The sequence below is a fragment of the Eleutherodactylus coqui genome, chromosome 3 (genome assembly GCF_035609145.1).
Source record: "Eleutherodactylus coqui strain aEleCoq1 chromosome 3, aEleCoq1.hap1, whole genome shotgun sequence".
Taxonomy (NCBI): domain Eukaryota; kingdom Metazoa; phylum Chordata; class Amphibia; order Anura; family Eleutherodactylidae; genus Eleutherodactylus; species Eleutherodactylus coqui.
The window spans coordinates 105,831,828-105,846,293 of record NC_089839.1 but is presented as its reverse complement, the minus strand read 5'-3'; positions in this window follow the sequence as shown (position 1 = coordinate 105,846,293).

Below are 14,466 nucleotides of genomic sequence, written 5' to 3'. Positions count from 1 at the left end.
CAGCGATTAATCCAGGTTTAGTTTGGGCATTGATGGTGGCTGTGTTCGTGTTTGGAGACCTGAGGGTGAACACTGCAATCCTGCCTTTGCTGTGGAGCGGTACACTGCTCACACTGCTGGTGTGATGATCTGGGGGCCATTGCATGACAGTCGGCTACCGCTAGTGGTGGTACGAGGGACAATGGCAGCTCAGTGATATGTTCAGCACATCCTGCAGGCACATGTGTTGTCTCTCATGGCGGCCTCCAACAGGATAATAGTTGGCCGCCCACAACAAGGGTTTCTAGGAATGTCTCTACAACACTGTCACACTTCCATGGCTGCCCAGTTGCCAGATTTATCGCCAATAGAACATGTATTGGACCATCTGGGATGCCAACTTCGACAGTCTACGAGTTTGCATGTTCTAGAGGCTCAATTACAGCAAATGTAGACCTCCTTCCTTGGTCTCTCACAACTCACAGCCTCTCCCACTCACAGAGATGGCAATACTCTTGATCTAGTCTTCCTCTGTCTCTGCTCTGCTTGCCACTTCACTAACTCCCCTATCCCGCTCTCGGACCATAACCTCCTCTCTTTGCCTGTCAAGCTGCCTAGAATCTCATCAGACCCACCAGCCTACCATATGTACAGGACCTTCAGACCGTTCACACCCAAAACTCTGGCATCTCCCCCTCCTAATTCAAATAGGCTATCATATCCCTACTGCTAAAGAAATCGACTCTTGACTCGACCGATGCTGCCAACTACCGACTCATCTCAAATCTCCCCTTCATCTCCAAATTATTAGAAAGCCTAATTTACTCCCGCCTTAAAAGCTATCTATCAGAAAACTCTCCTCTTGACCTCCTACAGTCCAGCTTCTATCCTCTACACTCGACAGAAACTGCTGTGACTAAAGTGTCAAACAACCTCCTAACGGCTAAATCGAGGGGCAACTATTCCCTACTGATCCTCCTCCCTTGCTGTTGGGGTCCCCCAGGGCTCAGTCCTCTGCCCCCTCCTTTTTTCCATTAACACAGCCACTACCATCAGGACAGACCATCAGGAGATTTGGCTGTCAGTACCATCTCTACACCGACGACACCCAGCTATACACCTCCTCTCATGACATTACAGCACCGTTTCTTCAGTATGCAACCGGATGTACGTGGTCTCTAACCCTATGTCCACTCTCTACCTTAAACTGAACCTCCCAAAAACTGACCTTCTCCTGTTTCCGCCCCCTACTAACCGACCTCATCCTGACATCTCCATCTCAGTGTGAGGCACCACAGGCCCATTCGACTCCAATCCCTCCTTTACCCCTACATCCAATCTCTGGCCTGAACAGTTCGCTTGCACCTCAAGAATATTGCTGCGCTCCAGTCGGCAGCTCTGTCCAGGTCTTGGACAGCTTGTCTGCTGAAACCTAGCCATGCTTCTCTGTTTCCCTGTCTTGTCCCCACCATGTTCCTGATTAGGCCTCCTATATAAAAATGGCCATGCTTCTGTTTCTGATTAAGCCTCTTATATAAACCAGGCCATGTTCCCACCTCCTTTGCGTGAATATTGTGCCTCAGCAGCCATTGATCAAGCTCTACTACTGCCTGCTTCTCTGCTATTCAACGAAGACCTTCTGATAAGACCCCTGGCTTCCCTTCCGACAACGTGACCCACTTCCTCCATTTCTAACTCAACACTGAGACCTTCTGATACCGACCCCTGGCTTCCCTCTTGACAACACGACCCATCTACTCCATTTGTTCTGCCCATAAGACCTCCTATTGCGGACTCCTGGCTCGTCCCCAACTACTCTTTCCACATCTGCGGCTGCTACACCTAATGCTCCAACCCAGTACCTAAAACAGCTATAGAGATAATGTATGAATGTTCCTTATGAGAGGAATTATATACAACTGTAGAAGTGTCATGAGGATTTTTTACGGGGGTTCCAGGAGTAGGTGAATGAGCAGATTCCGCCAACCTGGAGTCTTAATGCCACACTGTATGGGAATGATAGATAATAAATGCAAGGCATTGGTTGGATGTTGGCCAAGATACATGAGCCCACTAGCCACTTCACGGTTCCTTGCGTTGTAGTGGGTCCCTACACTAATATAAATGAATCACAGAAGGGGAAATCAAGAATTAAAAACAATCACAGAAAATGGCCTTTACTTACTGAGTAAGGAGTGCATATAGATGCATCCTCTCACCATGCAGGTAGCTGACTACCAAATGGAGGAGCCAATAACACCTGTGCAGGAGACCGATAAAACAACCACTCACACTGCCTCTTGATAGTGAGGGGGGTCCTGCACAGGTGTTATTGGCTCCTCCATTTGGTAGTCAGCTACCTGCATGGTGAGAGGATGCATCTATATGCACTCTTCAGTCAGTAATTAACGGCCATTTTCTGTGATTGCAATGGGGCCGCCAACAGCAGCCGTGGCCCCATTGAGGGCAATGGACACAGACCTGCATTCATGCATGTTTGTGCATGTACATGGGTGCGCGGTTTTGTGTGCACCTATGTATGTACAAGCTCATGTGAATGCACTCTCATGCTGAAAAAAGACACATCCATCCAGGTGAGCCTATTACTCCCAAATGTTGATCCAAAGGAAGGCAAATAAACAAACAAACAGTGAGGTAGAAGCCAATTTTCCTCAATGAGGCTGGATGTCCATGGGTGAGGTGTCATTGCGAGATTCGTGGCAATAAATCGCACACGGAACTCGCATGCCAGGATTACTATGGAAAGCGTAGCCTACTGCACACAAGCAGAAAATGAAAGCGATTTTCTGCTCGTGTGATTAAAATTGCGGCATGCAGCGACTCTTCGTGGTGAGCCTATCATTAATATAGGCTGATCGCGAAGACCTTTTATTGCTTCCCCCTCCTCCCCTATGGCAGAGGGGGGAGCACTAAGGCTGCCTGTTCATGGGTGTTGCTGTTTTACGCCCGCGGGCAAGCAGATTTCTGTCGTGGAAGGACACTAAAGTCACCGCAACTATCCTATCATTATGATAGGTTCATCGAGGAAAATATCGTGACATGCCGCAAATTTTATACTTGAGCGGAAAATTGTGGCGGATTTCCATTTGTGTACATCGGGCTGCGCTTTCCATAGTTGTCCTATGGCAAGCGTTCATTGTGTTACCCGCATGTGGATTATCGCCGCGGATAACGCAATGCAGAATTGCCCGTGGACAGGAGGCCTTAGGGCTTTTACCCACTAGCATTTTTTTCATGCTGCAATATCGCTGCGTTCCCATTGAAAAAAGCGCAGCGATATCACAGGGGAAAAAAAATCCTCCATGACTCCAATCTGGCGATTAGAATAATCCCCGGATCACCAAACCTTCTGTAGTAATCAGTGATATAACATGTAAGATTGTATCGCTCAAGAAAGGCGTCCAGGCCCCTCTTATATTCTTTTACCAACTTTGCCATCACCACGTCCTCAGGCTGAGAGTTCCATAGTCTCACTGCTCTTACAGTAAAGAACCCCCTTCTATATCGGTGTAGAAACCTTCTTTACTCTAGATGTAGAGGGTGCCCCCTTGTTACAGTCACAGTCCTGGGTATAAACAGACGATGGGAGAGATCTCTGTATTGTCCCCTGATATATTTATACATAGTTATTCGGTCGCCCCTCAGCTGTCTTTTTTCTAAACTAAATAATCCCAATTTTGATAACCTCCCTGGGTATTGTAGTCCGCCCATTACGTTTATTACTTCAGTTGCCCGCCTTTGTACCCGCTCAGGCTCTGATACGTCCTTCCTGAGTGCCCCTAGACCTCTTTTAATGCATCTGATGATCCTATTTGCCTTGGCAGCAGCTGCCTGACACTGGTTACTTCAGTTAAGTTTACAGTTAACTAAAACCTCCAAGTCCTTTTCCATGTCAGTGTTACCCAGTGGTTTCCCATTTAGTGTGTAATGGTGACATGTATTTCCCTGCCCATGTGCAGAACCTTATATTTATCATTGTCCCTGCCATTTCTATGTTTTGCCTCTAGGTGGCAGAACTTACCTTACTATGATTTTGTACTTGCTATAGGGCACAGAGCTTTCCCTGTACAGTTCCACAGAGTTTATGGTTAAAAAAACCAGACAAATCCCATTACTATAAAAGTAGTTATTTTATATGAAACATAACTATGTTTTAACCAGCCAGCTCCTTTGTGAAGACCCGATGTCCAGGTGCGGATTTTAATTATAAAATCCGTGCGTGTCTCCTGCACAGGACATCTGCGCGTCTTGCCACCCATAGGGATGTATTACCATCCGCATGGCAAGTAAAAGCATGCGGATATGATTTTTTTTCCAGTGTGCGAGATGCACGCATAGGAAGGAATCGCAGCATGCTTCAATTTCCAGCGGGTCCAACAGCGACGGGTTCTATTGAAATCAATGGAATCCACCCTCACCACAGCACACCTGCAGCTGTCACTGTGGAGGTGCTACAAATCCACAGGAAAGCAGGAGATTTGAAGGAAAAAAAAAAAGCCCAGACACATCCGCAGTGCTGAAGAAAGAAGATCCAGCCTGTACGGAGGGGAGCCGCGCTGGATTCGGTGAGGTAAGATAATGTTCTTCTCCTCTCCATGTCCCCGGGCACACAGGGATTCAGCAGTGTAATCCGTGCATGCAAGTGGACATAAGGCTTTAGGATTAGTTTTGACCACTCACAGATACAACTGAATATACAATTTATTCCACCATTATGGTTATAGTGTACAATCCACATGAATTAGGAGAAACAGAAAGAAACATAATTGCGGTTTCATTTCATGGTCAAAATTCTTGCAAATGGTGCAAATTTTCAGCAGTTTTTTCCTACATAGATAAGTGATAATGATTAGAGATGAGCGAACACCAAAATGTTCGGGTGTTCGTTATTCGGAACGAACTTCCCGTGATGCTCGAGGGTTCATTTCGAACAACGAACCCCATTGAAGTCAATGGGCGACCAGAACATTTTTGTATTTCGCCGATGCTCGCTAAGGTTTTCATGTGTGAAAATCTGGGCAATTCAGGAAAGTGATGGGAATGACACAGTGACGGATAGGGCAGGCGAGGGGCTACATGTTGGGCTGCATCTCAAGTTCACAGGTCCCACTATTAAGCCACAATAGCGGCAAGAGTGGGCCCCCCCCCCAACAACTTTTACTTCTGAAAAGCCCTCATTAGCATGGCATACCTTTGCTAAGCACCACACTACCTCCAACAAAGCACAATCACTGCCTGCATGACACACCACTGACACTTCTCCTGGGTTACATGCTGCCCAACCGCACCCCCTCCCCCCCACAGCGCACACCAAACTGTCCCTGCGCAGCCTTCAGCTGCCCTCATGCCACACCACCCTCATGTCTATTTAGAAGTGCGTCTGCCACGACGAGGGACAGCAGGCACACACTGCACAGGGTTGGCACGGCTAGGTAGCGACCCTCTTTAATAGGGGCGGGGCGATAGCCCACAATGCTGTACAGAAGCAATGAGAAATATAATCCTGTGCCACCGCCATCAGGAGCTGCACACCTGGGCATAGCAATGGGGAACCTATGTGCCACACACTATTCATTCTGTCAAGGTGTCTGCATGCCCCAGTCAGACTGGTAATATGCACCTTAACAGTAACCGCGTTGGTGGTAATGTGGTGGTGACTGCGGACCTAGTAGCACGGTTGTATTTTGTTGGTTTTCGGAATGTGGCCAGGATTAAGTAGGCCGTGGCGGGGGGATGGTGGGGGGGCTCTCTTGTAGTGTCGGTAAAGGTGAAATTCTTGGACTGCCACCAGACGAACCAATGCAAAGGCATTTGCCAACAATGTTTTCCCTGTTGGAGGAGGAGGGGGATGTTTTTGAGGCACTACGTGTCCTCTCCACGTGTCCGTGGTTATATGCACCTTAACAGTAACCGCGTTGGTGGTAATGTGGTGGTGACTGCGGACCTAGTAGCACGGTTGTATTTTGTTGGTTTTCGGAATGTGGCCAGGATTAAGTAGGCCGTGGCGGGGGGATGGTGGGGGGGCTCTCTTGTAGTGTCGGTAAAGGTGAAATTCTTGGACTGCCACCAGACGAACCAATGCAAAGGCATTTGCCAACAATGTTTTCCCTGTTGGAGGAGGAGGGGGATGTTTTTGAGGCACTACGTGTCCTCTCCACGTGTCCGTTCCATGTCAGCAATAGTAGCACTCAAGACAGGCCCCAGTAACAATTCTGAAGCGGCAGTATAGCGGGAGCGCAGTCTTCGTTCCATGTAAGCAATAGTAGCACTCAAGACAGGCCCCAGTAACAATTCTGAAGCAGCAGTATAGTTGGAGCGCAGTCTTCGTTCCATGTAAGCAATAGTAGCACTCAAGACAGGCCCCAGTAACAATTCTGAAGCAGCAGTATAGCGGGAGCGCAGTCTTCGTTCCATGTAAGCAATAGTAGCACTCAAGACAGGCCCCAGTAACAATTCTGAAGCAGCAGTATAGCGGGAGCGCAGTCTTCGTTCCATGTAAGCAATAGTAGCACTCAAGACAGGCCCCAGTAACAATTCTGAAGCAGCAGTATAGCGGGAGCGCAGTCTTCGTTCCATGTAAGCAATAGTAGCACTCAAGACAGGCCCCAGTAACAATTCCGAAGCAGCAGTATAGCGGGAGCGCAGTCTTAGTTCCATTTCAGTAGCCTTAGTATAGCCAAGGCACAAGTGACATTTATGTAGCTAAAGTGTAGGCCAACCCCACACACCTTTCTGTACCATGATTGCAGGCGAAGAACATAGAAATTACTATGATTACACTGTAGGTGAGGGCCCCAAAAAATTGGTGTACCAACAGTACTAATGTACCTCAGTAAAAATTGGCCATGCCCAACCAAGATGGCAGGTGAATCGCTTTGGTTAATGTGGCTTAAGTGGTAACTAGGCCTGGAGGCAGCCCAGTGTAACGAAAAATTGGTTCAAGTTAAAGTTCCAACGCTTTTAAGCTAATTGAAACTTATAAAAATTGTTCTGAAAAATTATTTGAGTGAGCCTTGTGGCCCTAAGAAAAATTGCCCGTTCAGCGTGATTACGTGAGGTTTCAGGAGGAGGAGCAGGAGGAGGAGGAGGAGGAATATTAGACACAGATTGATGAAGCAGAAATGTCCCCGTTTTGGATGGTGAGAGAGAACGTAGCTTCCATCCGTGGGTGCAGCCTACGTATTGCTTACGTATCGCTGCTGTCCGCTGGTGGAGAACAGAAGTCTGGGGAAATCCAGCCTTTGTTCATCTTGATGAGTGTTAGCCTGTCGGCACTGTCGGTTGACAAGCGGCTACGCTTATCTGTGATGATTCCCCCAGCCGCACTAAACACCCTTTCCGACAAGACGCTAGCCGCAGGACAAGCAAGCACCTCAAGGGCATACAGGGCTAGTTCAGGCCACGTGTCCAGCTTCGACACCCAGTAGTTGTAGGGGGCAGAGGCGTCACCAAGGATGGTCGTGCGATCCGCTACGTACTCCCTCACCATCCTTTTACAGTGCTCCCACCGACTCAGCCGTGACTGGGGAGCGGTGACACAGTCTTGGTGGGGAGCCATAAAGCTGGCCAGGCCCTTAAAGACTGTTGCACTGCCTGGGATGTACATGCTGCTCGATCTACGCACATCCCCTGCTACCTTGCCCTCGGTACTGCGCCTTCTGCCACTAGCGCTGTCGGCTGGGAATTTTACCATCAGCTTGTCCGCAAGGGTCCTGTGGTATAGCAACACTCTCGAACCCCTTTCCTCTTCGGGAATCAGAGTGGGCAGGTTCTCCTTATACCGTGGATCGAGCAGTGTGTACACCCAGTAATCCGTCGTGGCCAGAATGCGTGCAACGCGAGGGTCACGAGAAAGGCATCCTAACATGAAGTCAGCCATGTGTGCCAGGGTACCAGTACGCAACACATGGCTGTCCTCACTAGGAAGATCACTTTCAGGATCCTCCTCCTCCTCCTCCTCAGGCCATACACGCTGAAAGGATGACAGGCAATCAGCCGGTGTACCGTCAGCAGCGGCCCAAGCTGTCTCTTCCCCCTCCTCCTCATCCTCCTCATGCTCCTCCTCCTCCTCCTGTACGCGCTGAGAAATAGACAGGAGGGTGCCCTGACTATCCAGCGGCATACTGTCTTCCCCCGCCCCCGTTTCCGAGCGCAAAGCAGCTGCCTTTATGGTTTGCAGGGAATTTCTCAAGATGCATAGCAGAGGAATGGTGACGCTAATGATTGTAGCATCGCCGCTCACCACCTGGGTAGACTCCTCAAAATTACCAAGGACATGGCAGATGTCTGCCAACCAGGCCCACTCTTCTGAAAGGAATTGAGGAGGCTGACTCCCACTGCGCCGCCCATGTTGGAGTTGGTATTCGACTATAGCTCTACGTTGTTCATAGAGCCTGGCCAACATGTGGAGCGTAGAGTTCCACCGTGTGGGCACGTCGCACAGCAGTCGGTGCACTGGCAGCTTAAAGTGATGTTGCAGGGTGCGCAGGGTGGCAGCGTCCGTGTGGGACTTGCGGAAATGTGCACAGAGCCGGCGCGCCTTTACGAGCAGGTCTGACAAGCGTGGGTAGCTTTTCAGAAACCGCTGAACCACCAAATTAAAGACGTGGGCCAGGCATGGCACGTGCGTGAGGCTGCCAAGCTGCAGAGCCGCCACCAGGTTACGCCCGTTGTCACACACGACCATGCCCGGTTGGAGGCTCAGCGGCGCAAGCCAGCGGTCGGTCTGCTCTGTCAGACCCTGCAGCAGTTCGTGGGCCGTGTGCCTCTTATCGCCTAAGCTGAGTAGTTTCAGCACGGCCTGCTGACGCTTGCCCACCGCTGTGCTGCCACACCGCGCGACACCGACTGCTGGCGACATGCTGCTGCTAACACATCTTGATTGCGAGACAGAGGAGGAGGAGGAGGAGGAGGGTGCTTTAGTGGAGGAAGCATACACCTCCGCAGATACCAGCACCGAGCTGGGGCCCGCAATTCTGGGGGTGGGTAGGACGTGAGCGGTCCCAGGCTCTGACTCTGTCCCAGCCTCCACTAAAGTCACCCAATGTGCCGTCAGGGAGATGTAGTGGCCCTGCCCGCCTGTGCTTGTCCACGTGTCCGTAGTTAAGTGGACCGTGGCAGTAACCGCGTTGGTGAGGGCGCGCACAATGTTGCGGGAGACGTGGTCGTCCAGGGCTGGGACGGCACATCGGGAAAAGTAGTGGCGACTGGGAACTGAGTAGCGCGGGGCCGCCGCCTCCATGATACTTTTGAAGGACTCAGTTTCCACAACCCTATACGGCAGCATCTCAAGGCTGATGAATTTTGCTATGCGGACGGTTAACGTTTGAGCGTGCGGGTGCGTGGCGGCGTACTTGCGCTTGCGCTCGAACACTTGCGCAAGCGACGGCTGAACGGTGCGCTGAACTACACTGCTGGATGGGGCCGAGGACAGCGGAGATGAGGGTGTGGGTGCAGGCCATGAGGCGGTAGTGCCTGTGTCCTGAGAGGGGGGTTGCATCTCAGTGGCAGGTTGGGGCACAGGGGGAGAGGCAGGGGTGCAAACCGGAGGCGGTGAACGGCCTTCGTCCCACCTTGTGGGGTGCTTGGCCATCATATGTCTGCGCATGGTGGTGGTGGTGAGGCTGTTGGTGTTGGCTCCCCGGCTGAGCTTTGCGCAACAAAGGTTGCACACCACTGTTCGTCGGTCGTCAGGCGTCTCTGTGAAAAACTGCCAGACCTTAGAGCACCTCGGCCTCTGCAGGGTGGCATGGCGCGAGGGGGCGCTTTGGGAAACACTTGGTGGATTATTCGGTCTGGCCCTGCCTCTACCCCTGGCCCTGGCCACCGCACTGCCTCTTGCAACCTGCCCTGCTGATGCCCTTGACTCCCCCTCTGAAGACCTGTCCTCCTGAGTAAGCGTTGCACACCAGGTGGGGTCAGTCACCTCATCGTCCTGCTGCTCTTCCTCCGAATCCTCTGTGCGCTGCTCCCTTGGACTTACTGCCCTTACTACTACCTCACTGCAAGACAACTGTGTCTGATCGTCATCGTCCTCCTCACCCACAGAAAGTTGTTGAGACAGTTGGCGGAAGTCCCCAGCCTCTTCCCTCGGACCCCGGGAACTTTCGAATGGTTGGGCATCAGTGACGATAAACTCCTCTGGTGGGAGAGGAACCGCTGCTGCCCAATCTAAGCAGGGGCCCGAGAACAGTTCCTGGGAGTGTTCCCGCTCCTGAGCAGGTGTCATTGTAGTGGAGTGAGGAGGCTGGGAGGAAGGAGGAGCAGCAGACAGAGGATTCGGATTTGCAGCAGTGGACGGCGCAGAACTGCGTGTTGACGATAGGTTGCTCGAAGCACTTTCTGCCATCCAGGACAGGACCTGCTCACACTGCTCATTTTCTAATAACCGTCTCCCGCGTGGACCCATTAATTGGGCGATGAATGTGGGGACGCCAGAAACGTGGCTCTCTCCTAATCGCGCAGCAGTCGGCTGCGACACACCGGGATCAGGAGCTCGGCCTGTGCCCACACCCTGACTTGGCCCTCCGCGTCCTCGGCCGCGTCCACGTCCTCTAGGCCTACCCCTACCCCTCAGCATGCTGTATTACCAGTGATTTGATTTCACAGGCAGGAAATAAATTGGCGCAAGACTGCAGGCCAAATATAATTTTTTCCCTTTTTGGAAAACGAAAGGCCCCACTGCCTCTAGTGAATGAATAATCTAAGTTTAATAACTGTGCTGTGTCCCTGCTAATGTGTCACAGAACGTGAGGGTAGCAGAGTTATTATAACTCTGGCAGAGCAGGTATTTTTTTTCCCAATTAAGGAAAGCAAATGGCGAAGCCAGCAGTAAAGCGTAGCTGGGTGCGTATGATTTAGCAATGTTTTTCACGCAGCTCACACGTGTCCACCGCCCGTAAGGACGGACAGAGGCTGGACAAATAGATTTGTTTTCACTTGTTTTTCCACCAAAAGGCAGCACTGCGTATATTCAATGAACATGAGAAGTTTAATAACTGTGCTGTGTCCCTGCTAATGTGTCACAGAACGTGAGGGTAGCAGAGTTATTATAACTCTGGCAGAGCAGGTATTTTTTTTCCCAATTAAGGAAAGCAAATGGCGAAGCCAGCAGTAAAGTGTAGCTGGGTGCGTATGATTTAGCAATGTTTTTCACGCAGCTCACACGTGTCCACCGCCCGTAAGGACGGACAGAGGCTGGACAAATAGATTTGTTTTCACTTGTTTTTCCACCAAAAGGCAGCACTGCGTATATTCAATGAACATGAGAAGTTTAATAACTGTGCTGTGTCCCTGCAAATGTGTCACAGAACGTGAGGGTAGCAGAGTTATTATAACTCTGGCAGAGCAGGTATTTTTTTTCCCAATTAAGGAAAGCAAATGGCGAAGCCAACAGTAAAGCGTAGCTGGGTGCGTATGATTTAGCAATGTTTTTCACGCAGCTCACACGTGTCCACCGCCCGTAAGGACGGACAGAGGCTGGACAAATAGATTTGTTTTCACTTGTTTTTCCACCAAAAGGCAGCACTGCGTATATTCTATGAATAATAACTGTGTTGTGGCCCTGCCTATACAATTCTTTCCCTGCAGTATCAATGGAGGGTGGAATGCTCTGCAGAGGCGATTTTGAGAAGCCCAAAAAAAATGCAGCACAGCTAACAGCAGCCTGGACAGTACTGCACACGGATAAATATGGCCCTAGAAAGGACCGTTGAGGTTCTTGAAGGCTACACTCACTCCTAACACTCTCCCTGCCTATGCAGCACTTCTGTCCCTAATGCCAGGTGCAACGGTCTGCAGAGCCGATTTTGAGAAAAAAAAATGCCACTGCTAACAGCAGCCAACACACAGCTATCAGTGGCCCTAATAAGGACCTTCGGGGGGTCTTGAAGCCTACACTAACTACCAATTCTTTCCCTACAGCAGCTCCGGTATAAACAGCACTGTCCCTCATCTAACTCACCAGGCATCTGAGGCGAGCCGCGGGAGGGGCCGACTTTTATATTAGGCGAACACCTGATCTCGCCAGCCACTCACAGCAGGGGGGTGGTATAGGGCTTAAACGTTGCAGGGGGAAGTTGTAATGCCTTCCCTGTCTTTCAATTGGCCAGAAAAGCGCGCTAACGTCTCAGGGAAGGAAGTGAAAGTAACCAGAACACCGCATGGTGTTCGTTACGAATAACGAACATCCCGAACACCCTAATATTCGCACGAATATCAAGCTCGGACGAACGCGTTCGCTCATCTCTAATAATGATGCATTATAGTAGCAGCATTCTGCTGTTTTATTACAGCTAGGCTACTAACATGACCAGCCTTTGCAATGTCTTAACCCTTTCCAATCCACTGTCTGATGTCTGAAGACATTATGATTTAAGGCTGTACAGCTCCGATGTTAGAAGACGTCCATCGGGGTTCTCTTACTGTATATTGCCAGCCTCTCTGCTGTCGGAGCCTATCCAACGTGTCACCTCATGCAGTACTTGCTTTAGCCAACAGATAGCGCCATTGTATAACGGCAGAAAAAGAGTAAGTCCCCTAGGAAAACCAGGATACAAATTGGATTGGAAAGGGTTAATAGTTGTAATAATGGTATAATGATAAGGTCTTATGATTAAAAAAAGATCAATTGATTAAATGTGTTATAATTGAGAAAGCGACCTGGCTATGTGCTAGGAAAGTAAAGGGTTTTAAAGAATACCAATACCCCTTCCCTTTTATCCATATGGCCCAGACTGCGATCATGACTTCTCCCAGTCACAACCTGTGTCTGCAGAATTTGACACATAGACATCTGTGACTCCTCAATTTTCTAGCCACCTGCCTTTGTTTTGCATACTTCTACATAATCTTCCTATCCAGAGTGGCCCAGATAGTAATAAAGCATAAGAGTATTCCCTTTTTGTGCTCTCTGTAGGCACCACAGAGTAAGTACCACTTTTAGTGCCCCATACAAAGTAAAAGTGCCTTCTTTTATACTCTCACTAAGTAATAAAATCCTATACGGGCTCCTTTAAGTAACAATGCCCCTACTGTCCCCGTTCAGTAATAATAATGCCCCTCATGGCCACCTTCTGGTAATAAAAATAATGCCTCACTTGTCCTTCTTTTGGTAATAAGAATACTCCTCCTGATCATAATAATAATATCCCCTTTGCCCCCTATTGTATGCAATAAAATTAAAAACCACATACACTCACCTGGGTTTCATGGTCACGTAATCGCTACGTCTAGTGCCAGTCCCTAGCATTGGTGAGGCTGGAGACTGATTGTAGCAACCACGTGACCGTGTAATGTGAAAATCAGTGCAAAACCAATGCTGAGTGAACTTCAGAGCCCATGAGCCGAGAAGACAGACCCAGGTGAGTAAATGTGTTTTTTTTATTTTATGTCACTTCTGCAGTCAAATTTAAAAAAAATTGTCACCCCCAGCACCGGCCCCAGGACCCAATCGACCCACTGGGAATTTTCCTGGTGAGTTCACTGGCCAGTCCACCCATGCCTATCATCAATAGAAGACCTGAGAACAAAGATCCCCATTTCAATTTTCTGGTTTCGCCTGTCGCTAGCTGGTAATTTGACTCATTTTGACCACTACATTCCTCACTGTTTATTAGCAAGAGCTAACCTACTGGCAGAAAGCTACACGATAAGATGTGCCGCTAAAGTAGAGGATGTATATATACATTGTAGCTGCATGGTGCATCAACAAATACAAATGCTGAAGGGGTTAATATTTGCAGTTTCAGTGCACTGGTGTTGATTGACAGTTCCTGATCAATTCTGAATTAAAAGGGATTTTAATATCATATAGCTACAAGAAAAAGTAAGTGAACCCTTTGTAATTAACTCTTTTTCTACATTAATTAGTAAAAAATGTGGACTGGTTGTTATATACAGGACAATTATAGACAAACAACTGTAGTTGCCTGAGGTTGGGGCCCCCACAGCTCTTGTTTGGCTATCTCATGTGGAATGTGTATGTGTGTATGTCTGTGTCATTGTTGTCCCAACCAACTTGTATGTTCTTGCACCCCTGTCACCCTAACCTGCTCTGTGTGTTGTGAGCGGTTTCTGTCTGGGTTAGGATTGATTGGGGGGCAGAGTTTAATGTAGGGAGAGAGACAGAGAAGAGAAGATGTGGTAGGAGAGATCGGACACAAGAGGGAAAGCTGAGTCTCAGACCAGCCAGTCTGAGCCAATCACAAGCCAGGGAGATAGTGATACAAAGATGGTGGACCCAGCCGTCAGAGAGACTTTTTCCTCCCTGCAGCAGCGAAAGTACGAGTCAGAGCAGACCCCACGGAATCTGGAAGGAACACAGGCCTAGGCATTGTGAGTGCAAATTATCCCAACTAGGTCAGAAGTCCAATAATATTTGTGTATATTTATTAAAAGCGCCAAAATTGGGCAATTTTTTTTTAAATTCTCATTTTTTCACATTTTCAATTGTAATATAATAAATAT